A 10,189-nucleotide genomic window follows, 5' to 3' on the forward strand; every position below is an offset into this window, starting at 1 on the left:
AAATCTCTTTATGGAATCAAGGGCAGTACTCTTTAATTTCTCTTTTTTTATGATAGTATTGTTTTTCTCCTGAGATTTTGGCAGGTCCTTGAAATTGGTGTCAGTTTTGATTAATTCTTTTTGTTCTCTGATGACAGTTAATGGAATGATTTGAAAGCTATTTGCTTTACAAAAAAGATCCAATATAACTGCCTTTTGTGCCCATTCTTAAAGCTTTTACTTCTTTTTCTTGAAATAATTAATAAAAGAGAAGAAAGATTGCTGTAATTATTAAGCATTCTAAACTATATCTGGGTGCCTGACATTCACAGGAACTGTCATTAAAATTAGATCACTTGTCTCACTTTAAGGAAATGTTACTTTTTACTATGTTGATGATATAATCTGAAAAATATCTTGACAGGATACTACTACAGAAAACAGAATACAGGCCCTTCAATATATACTTATTTTTCCTTATTCAGAAATCTATAAGGTAATTAAAGTTGTTACATCAAGTATATCAAATCCTTATGATTGCCATTGTAAAAATGGATCAAGGTCATCAATTATTTCATAAGAACCATCAAAGTTCAAGGATTATAAGTATAAATCAATTTTAAAGACAGATCAAAAGTAAAAGGTAGAAATATCCTTTCACTCCTATTCAACTAATCAGCTGACTTGCTTTAGAGGCAAGGCTGAATAAAAGGCTTTTAATATGCACAATGATTTCAAGTCTTTTTCCTTGTTAAAATTAATATTTGTCTATTCCAACATTTTTGTCATCAGTCCCTTGCTTGATGACATTATAGTAAATACAATCATATAAGAATCATTTTTTTCCTGATCACATAGCAATTTTCTTATATTGTCAATAAAATGCATGAATCTTCATTAACAAATGTGAAAATATACTGTCATGCAAATAACAGAAATACTTTAGAGACAAAGGGAAAAATAAGTAGCATGAGAAATAAAGCCCTAAGTCAAAACATCATTGGAAATCCAGACTATTCCTCCAGACATAGAAATATATAACTACATAAATTATATCCTAAAAGGACCAAAGATCTTAAATTACCTTAATTAAACATTCTACAGTGGTTAGAAAATTCAAAAGCTATATAAATATAAATGTTTTTAATTTGTTGAACAATTAAATGGTCTTTAACAACAAACTTTTATGTTATGGGTCTTCTATTTCCATGCTATGGAGGGTACCTAATTATGGTAACTATGAAAACCAACAACAACAAAAAAAAACATTTGAAATCAATGGTACCTAAAGTTATGCTTGGAAATTAATGCTTTTCCCCTCCCTGAAACAACAAAGTTGATTCTATTAAATGTGATAAATGAAATGTAAATTAAAATTTTAATAAGGTGCTTGTTAATCCATTTGTTCACGGCTAACTTGAACTCAGTTAAATTAGCTCCTTATTATGAGCACTAGAGATATGATTTCTTCTAAATCTCAAGGGCAAATAAGTGTTAGAGGACTGCTTGTCCCATGATAGCTCCATAAATTGTTATTAAAATTATTCACCAGACACTTTTTCTGCGATGCATTTCATTTAGAAAATCAATTCTGTGTTGCTAAAGAGAGAAAAGCTCTCCAACAGCAATCACAACACCAGATACAAAGGCAAAACAAAACCACATATGAGCTACTCTGGGATTTTATCATTGCCTTGGTCATTTTATCTCCATGAATTGCAGAAAATAGTTTTCAAATAATTGTAAAAAATCACATGGTTTCTGAGGCTCAGGATGATTCCTGGAAAGTTCAAAAATATTTTAGTATTTTGTAAAAGTTCTCTTCAATCTCCAGGCTTGAATTTCTCAATTTTGGGCACTTGCAGACAGACTATCTAGTTAATGCAGTGTGTCTTACAAATAACAATTTTAGAAAATTTTTAATTCATCATTAAAAGCAAAAATTAAACAAATGATTAAAATTTACAATAATGATTAATTCTCCATAAGAGAGGATAGAGAGATTATTTTTTTAGTGTTTTACCAAGGCTAGTCTGAAGCTGGACAATTAGAAAGACTGTCACTGAGTCTAGCCTGTTGGTTTTACTTCTTACCCTTTATTTCTACAACATGGAAAAGCTTGTGTCATAACTGCAGATGTTTTAAAGAGCAATATGTGCTTGGTGTTTCCCCTAAGCAAATCTTCACACTCAAATCAAGCATAGGCATGAGCTCTTCAACAATGCAGAGCCAGTTTTGTGTTTCAGGAGATGCCAAGTTAACAATTATTCTACCCACATACGTGGAAAACATATGAGTTTCTAGCACTCCTAGAAGTAACGTGCTAAAAGCTACAGAAAATGCAAGTTTCAAAAAAACACAAGCCACGGTTTACAATGACAGTACTTGACAGCTACTTAAGAACTAATGGTTTTTAAGCATATTTACCACATTTGAAAATAATTATGGAACCTGGAATAGCCAAAGCAATCTTGACAAAGAATAACGTTAGAAGATTTGCACATCATTTAAGAAGTTATTACAAAGCTACAGTAATCCACAGCATATTAGCATAAGGATAGATATACAGATCAGGCAAATAGCATTGAGTCCAGAACTAAATCCACACAACTATAATCAATTGATTTTGAACAAGTGTATCAAGACAATTCAATGGGCATAGAAGAATTTTTTTCACCAGATGGTGTGCTGGGACACTAGATATCTACATGGCAAAAAAAAAAAAAAAAAAAAAAAGGAAGAACAAAGGTGGAACTTTATCTCATAATATATACAAAAATTTACTCAGAATGTATCTTAGATTTCACATAGGAAAACTCCTAAAAAAATAATAGATGTAAATATATGTAAACAGATTAAGCATAGCATTCCTAGAAATAATATCAAAAGCCCAAAGGAAAAAAGAAATCTATCAAATTCAGAAAAATCTGTGCTTTAAAGGGCACCATAAAACAACGAAATGAAACAATCATAGAATGGAACAAAATATTTACAATTATATATCAGATAAGCAACTTGTATCTAAAATATATAAAGAACTCTTACAACTCGACAATAAAAGACAATGTAGCTTGAAAACTGGGCACAGGATTTGGATAGATATTTCTACAGAGAAGTTATACAAATATCCAAGAAGAATATGAAAAATTTTCAATATCATTACTCATTAGGGAAACATGAACCAAAACCACAATGAGATATCACTTCTAGGATGACAAAAATGAAAAAAAAAAAAGGACAGGTAATATTAAATTCTGATGAGGACAAGGAAAAATTTGGATTCTCTTTCATTGTTGGTTAAATTATAAAATGTTACAACCACTTCACAAAGCATTTTGACAGTTTCTAAAAATGTTAAACACAGAGTTATATGACCCAGAAGTTCTATTCCTAGCTATATGTCCAAGAGAAATAAAAATATATGTCCCCACAAAAATCTGTACACAAATGTTGAGAGAAACATTAGCCAGTCACCAAAAAAGTATAAACAATCTAAATGTCTAATCACTGATGAATGAATAAATAAACAAATGTGCTATATTCACACAATGGAATATTATTCAAGCGTTAAAAGAAATGAAGTACAGAAATATGCTATAACATGGTGAACTTTGAAAGCGTATAATAAATGAAAAACAGTTACAAAAAACCACATTTCAGGATTCATTTTTATGAAACCTCCAGAATAAGCAAATTAGCTGAAACACAAAGTATATTAGTGGTCATCAGAAGCTGAGGGGGGAGGAAAGAATGAGAATAATTGCTCATTCGGATAAAATTTCTTTGGGGAGTGAGGAAACATTCTAAAACTAATGATAAAAGTGGATCAATTTTGAAAATATACTAAAAATGTCAGAAGTAAATATTTTAAAAAGAGTGGATTCTATAGGTAAATTATATCTCAGTAAAGCTATTTTAAAAAGCAATTGGTTAATATGATGAAACTGTGTGTAAATCATAATAAATCTAGTATACATTCCCTTTGTATTTTACCTGAAAGTCAGTACTTTTTAAGTGGCAGGAACCATTTGTTTTCAAATCCACATTTGATACATGAAGACATCAAGGCATGGTGATATAAATTATTTACCTGAGGACTAACAATCCATATTTCATTAGAATTGTAGACTAAATGAAAAATGATTTTAAATAACATAAGACACTTTCAAGTTATCCTAGATTTGGGGAGAAGAATTCAAAGAAAATTAGTGGCAAACTAAAAGAGATCTGTAAATAGATTTACAGCATTTCATGACTGTAAATAGTGAAACAGCAGAGTTGAAAAAGAAGGCAGTCAGCAGCTTCAAAATCCATGTGAAATGGAATGAAAGAGTTAGATGGTTTTATCAAGACTCTGGAATCATAAAATTATAATTGCCAAGTATGTATAAAAACAATGACACGAAAACAATGGGGTCTTATAAAGGCTGGGGTCATATCAAAGCTCATCTCTTCAGAGATTAGCTGATATGATGAAAAGAGCCCCTAAATAATTTGGAGAAAGAGGATATGGTAAAAGGCAATGAACGTGGAAAAGGAATGAGTGTTAGAAAGTATTCAATGATTCATACAAAAGAAAAGGACAACGGATTCGAAAATAATACTTACAATTCCTGATGACAACTAAATATACTGAGTTTAAATTATCTGGCATTATATTGTTTCATTTCAGAAAAGGTAATAGACATTTCTCCTAAATTTCCCTAATATGTATAGGTGTATGATTCAATATTGAAAGTGACTAAAGAAAAGATTCTCCCTGGAAAAATAAAACTAAGCAAAATTAAAAATGTAACTCTAGATAAGCATGTGAAATGGGGAAGGAAAGGAACCTAATATTTTGAGGATAGTAATTTGAGTTTTTATTAACAATCTTGATAGTAGATTTGGAGAGACTATTAAGAGAGAATAAAAAGAAAGATATGACTGTGAGAGTGTAGCATCATCTTTTGTAGCCAAAGAGATGCAATGGAATGGTACATCTCTGATTACTTTACAAAGCTTACAGAGGCAAGCTGGCAAAATACAGTCAAAATATAGGGATATGAAAGATTTCAACTTCTTAGTCATCAACTGGAATGTCTATCGGTTGTCAGTGAACCAATTTAAAATTTTACTTGCCTTGATAACATTTCATCTGCCCAAAGATAAACATAAGACCAGTGGGATGAAAGGTACTCTTTGGTAAGTATTTCTTACCAAAATAAGGGAATTGGGTGGAAAAGTGGAAATGAGTGAAACCTGGAGAGAAGGTTAACAAGTCATCTCAAAGAAGAGTTTTGAGCAGAATCATGTGATGCTGTCTCTAGTGACTTTGAAGACAAAAGTGCTGTCTCTTTTTTAAAATCTATGTATCGTTTCTCTCATTGTTTTGTTATTTTTCAGGAATGAGAGTTGGAAAAGAATTCTTTGAATAGAAGTTTCATCTGTGAGTACGTGAGGAGAAAACAAAAGGGGGAAAACAAAAGCTAAAATAATTATTTTTATCTAAGAACATAATTTAAAACCAACAAAAATTTTAATCAACAAAACCCAAAAATTTATTTCTTAAAATAACAGATATAACTGCTCAAATAATAGCTGATTAAATTGTTAAAAAAATTCTTAATCTATCTTAGACTTAATGAGAAGTTGATTAATAAATATAAACGAGACTAAAACACTTTAAAATAGGATGTTACTAAGTGTCATCTGAGTGGTTGAGACATTCATGTGATTCTGAAATAGCATGTCTTACCTGATTCCTCCATTCTCAAATTTTCTGAGAAATTGATTACTTCTAGTCCACTGGTAATTTATTAAAAAAAAAAATAAGCTCCACATTCTCAAACTCTCATTCTCATCTTCTTCACTTTTATGACAGTTCTACTGTTTCTTTACCTTTTTCATGCCATGAAATAAAAGGGTCAATAATGTGGAAGTGTTCCAACATACTTAAAGACTTTTAAAAAGTATTCAGGTATTTGCCATCCAAACTATGGTCTGGTAGAATTAATGAATAATGAAACATTAATATTGTATAGGTGTTATTAAATGGAAAATTTCTCATAAACAATACACACTTAAAGATTTGTAACAAATAATTTTTTCCAGTTTTAGTAGAGTTTGAGATATAGGACAAATGAAATAAGAACTATTTAAGAACATTTATTTTTCATGAGTAGAGTGTCCATTTGAGAAACAGATAAACATAGGGTCTGGGTCTAGATTAGAACTTGACTTCTTTCTGTTCAAACCAATGATATGTGCTATTGTAATATATTCACTGCCAAGAGATACACTATAGTACAAATGATGGAATCTATCATACACAGAAAAATTGACTTCCCATCAACTGCATAATATGAAAAGAAAAATTGTAATAAGCAGTGTCAAAATGTGAAATAGAACGAAATATATTCATCATTCACATATGAAAAAGAAAGAGTATCACCTGCCCATCGCAGACACTTAACAGTAAATGAACAATGAGTATAAGGGTGGTAGGGCTTCCATTTTGGATGATAACATTCATATTTACCCTGTGCTGTATTTATTGCCTATTTTTTAACTTTAATAAGAGTAGAAAAGGGGTTGCACTGAGTCCATTAGGTGTAGAGTAGTCTTGTCCAAAAAGCAGTAATTACAATACAGTATAGGTCAAGAAGTCACAGGCTATTACAGTTCAAATTACTATTCATACAATCCTAGTTAAATCTAGCATTACAACTAGAAAGAAGAATCTAAGTATTTATAAATATTTATGCATTTTGTATTGACAGTTCAGACATTTTACTTCTTTTTTTTATTTTGAAGACCGAAAAATAGAAATCTTCAAAATGCCTTTACAGAAATGGAGACATATATTTACTCCTTATCCATTTTCCACAATGGAATATAAACCTAATGTTTTAATTATTAACAAACTATAACCAAAGTCAATAAAGTCTCTATTATAAAAGCCAATGAATACTTCAAATGAGCTCATCCATAGCCATAAGGTTATAGAAACTATTTCCAAGAAAAAAAAATAGAACATTGGAGTATCACAGTGTTTCTGATTTTGTACACACATGTGTTAAAATATAAGCAGATGATAAATTTAGGATTTTAACATATAATGTGAAGGACAGAAAAAGTGTGAGGTACTTCTAGTAGACAGAAACCACATTCACATATATTTTTGCTTCTCATGGTCTTAACCAAATGGAAAAAAACACTTTCTGTACTAAATTGCAAATAGATTATCCTCAGATCAGTTCAGGTCAGTTCAGTCGCTCAGTCGTGTCCGTCTCTTTGCAACCCCATGAATTGCAGCACGCCAGGCCTCCCTGTCCATCACCAACTCCCGGGGTTCACTCAAACTCACATCCATCGAGTCAGTGATGCCATCCAGCCATCTTATCCTCTGTCGTCCCCTTCTCCTCCTGTCCCCAATCCCTCCCCAAATCAGAATCTTTTCCAATGAGTCAACTCTCTTCGCATGAGGTGGCCAAAGTACTAGAATTTCAGCTTTAGCATCATTCCTTCCAAAGAAATCCCAGGGCTGATCTCCTTAGAATGGACTGGTTGGATCTCCTTGCAGTCCAAGGGACTCTCAAGAGTCTTCTCCAACACTACAGTTCAAAAGCATCAATTCTTCAGCACTCAGCTTTCTTCACAGTCCAGCTCTCACATCCATACACGACCACTGGAAAAACCATAGCCTTGACTAGACGGACCTTAGTCGGCAAAGTAATGTCTCTGCTTTTGAATATGCTGTCTATGTTCCAAGGAGTAAGCATCTTTTAATTTCATGGCTGCAGTCACCATCTGCAGTGATTTTTGAGCCCAAAAAAATAAAGCCTGACACTGTGTCCTCTGTTTCCCCATCTATTTCCCATGAAGTGATGGGACCAGATGCCATGATCTTCATTTTCTGAATGCTAAGCTTTAAGCCAACTTTTTCCCTCTCCTCTTTCACTTTCATCAAGAGTCTTTTTAGTTCCTCTTCACTTTCTGCCATAAGGGTGGTGTCACCTGCATGTCTGAGGCTACTGATATTTCTCCTGGCAATCTTGATTCTAGCTTGTGCTTCTTGCAGCCCAGCGTTTCTCATGATGTACTCTGCATCTAAGTTAAATAAGCAGGGTGACAATATACAGCATTGATGTACTCCTTTTCCTATTTGGAACCAGTCTGTTGTTCCATGTCCAGTTCTAACTGTTGCTTCCTGACCTGCGTATAGGTTTCTCAAGAGGCAAGTCAGGTGGTCTGGTAGATTATCCTCAGATTATCTTTTAATATTTTGCTTCTTCAAAACCGTAACTTATTTTATTTAAATGTATCTAGACTACATATAAAAACTGCCAAACTTCTAAAACCTATTAGCAACACAGAGTGAAGGAATAAAATAATTTGTTAAATAGAGTTTGAGATGATTTATCAAACCACAGTCCACAAAAGTGGAATATTATAATTTTTTAATTATGCTAGAAAGTTTCTAGAAACAAGTAACTAATGGGATACACAACAAATGCCTTCTCATATATAAAGACCTCTAGTGTAGAAGAAGTAACGGAAAAAAAAGTTTCCATTGCCCCAGAAAAAAGTCTGACCAATTCGGTAGAATTTCAAAAGGGTAGATTTTCACCCACAACAAGAAAAGTTTTAGCAGTTTAAAATATCTAATTATTTATTTACCCAAGGTTAGTCATGTTCTCTTTCAATTGAGGTAGTCACTATAAATATGACAGCTGTCTTTCAGGGTTGTTTATTAACAGTTGAGGTCAAAAAAGAACCCCTATTGTCCCTTAAAATTCTGAATAATATGGTCTAAAGATAATTTTCTGTAGAAAAATTGTTGCCTGTATGCCTTTTCTTTCTCTTTCTTTTTTGGTATTAAGAAAAATTGAGTAGCTGGGTATCTTTGATAACTAGGAATAGACTATAAATGGTTAAGATACATTTGAAATGGTTTAAAAATTTAAGGGGAAAAAAACTGTGCTATCCAAGGTGTAGGAAATTGAGGTTTTCACATAATATTGATAGGAAAGTAAATTATTCTAAAGATTGTACAGGGTTTTAGGATTATGTGTGAGCATTTCTTCATCTAACAATACCATTCCCAGGAATTCTATCCTGAAGAGATATCACACAAATTTATCTCAAAGTTATGCACCAGAGAATATTCATGTTGGTCTTATTTATAATGGCTGTAAGTTTTAATTTAATGTTAACTGATAAATAAATTATACTGTATTAAATACATAGTACATAGAATATGAGGCAGTCCTTAAATTTAATGACGTAAAACTAGCTTATTTACACAAAAATATGAGAATGTCCATGTGTGTAAAACAAATGTCTTTCTGTGATCAAATACATATCAATTTACATACAACCACAGGCACGCTTAGTTGTTGTTGTTCGGTTGCTCAGTCGTGTCTGACGCTTTGCGACCCCATGGACTGTAGCATGCCAGGCTTCCCTGTCCTTCACCATCTCACAGAGCTTGTTCAAACTCATGTCCACTGAGTTGGTGATGCCATCCAACCATCTCATCCTCAGTCATCTTCTTCTCTTCCTAGCTTCAATCTTTCCCAGCATCAGGGTCTTTTCTAATGAGTCAGTTCTTCGCATCAGGTGGCCAAAGTATTGGAGCTTCAGCTACAGCATCAATTATTCCAATGAATATTTAGGATTAATTTCCTTTAGGGTTGACTGGTTTGACCTCTTTGCAGTCCAAGGGACTCTCAAGAATTTTCTCCAACACTACAGTTCAAAAGTGTCAATTCTTCAGTGCTCAGCCTTCTCTATGGTCCAGCTCTCACATCCATACATGACTACTGGGAATAGCAAACTACTTCAGCATACTTGCCTTGAGAACCCCATGATCAGACATATTTAGGCTCACTGTTAAATACGGATGCTGATTTTTATGTTTTTCCTTACAGTGTTCTATACTGGTAAGTCTGTTAAGGGACATATATCAATATGATTTTTAATAAATAATTATTGAATTATTTTTATGAATTATTTTAAAATTTCACGATAGCTTATGGGGAGAGGATCTAGAAAAAATACATAAAATAGCTTTTACTGATATTATGAAAATAAGCATTCAAGATTAATACACTAAAGTGAATTGTATTGCTATATATGAGCAATATACAACCTGAAAATGAAATTAGGAGGACAACTTAATCATTCATCAATTCACTCACAAAGTGAGTGAATAGTATCACAAAGA

The sequence above is a fragment of the Capra hircus genome, chromosome 14 (genome assembly GCF_001704415.2).
Source record: "Capra hircus breed San Clemente chromosome 14, ASM170441v1, whole genome shotgun sequence".
Taxonomy (NCBI): domain Eukaryota; kingdom Metazoa; phylum Chordata; class Mammalia; order Artiodactyla; family Bovidae; genus Capra; species Capra hircus.